Here is a 334-nt window from a genome sequence, read left to right as displayed (position 1 = left end):
GGGGACCAGCATGGTCCCGGCCACTCGCCAGGTCCCAAGGCAGGGGGGCAGGCGGGCAGGCCACGATTTTGGGTTTCTTCCAGGTTGAGTCCGGCTGCGGCTCAAGCTGTTCTGGTTCAGTTTGGCCCGTGCTCGAGCTCAGCGAAAGCAGCAGATCAGGTTCAATTCCAGTTCGGGACGAAAGCGGCGGTTTCACCCAGCTCCCGGCTCGGCCCGAGTGCCCGCTTCAGGCAGACGCTGCCACGAGCGGCGGAGTTACCGCAGCCGGCGGCRTCACCCCGCACCGCCCCTCCGCCCCGCGCCTCGGCCAGGCCGTGCCCGCGCCGCCGGAGGG

The sequence above is a fragment of the Rhea americana genome, unplaced genomic scaffold, assembly GCF_003343005.1.
Source record: "Rhea americana isolate MKP2758 unplaced genomic scaffold, rheAme1 scaffold_138, whole genome shotgun sequence".
Lineage (NCBI taxonomy): Eukaryota > Metazoa > Chordata > Aves > Rheiformes > Rheidae > Rhea > Rhea americana.
Note: the sequence above shows the minus strand (reverse complement) of the source record.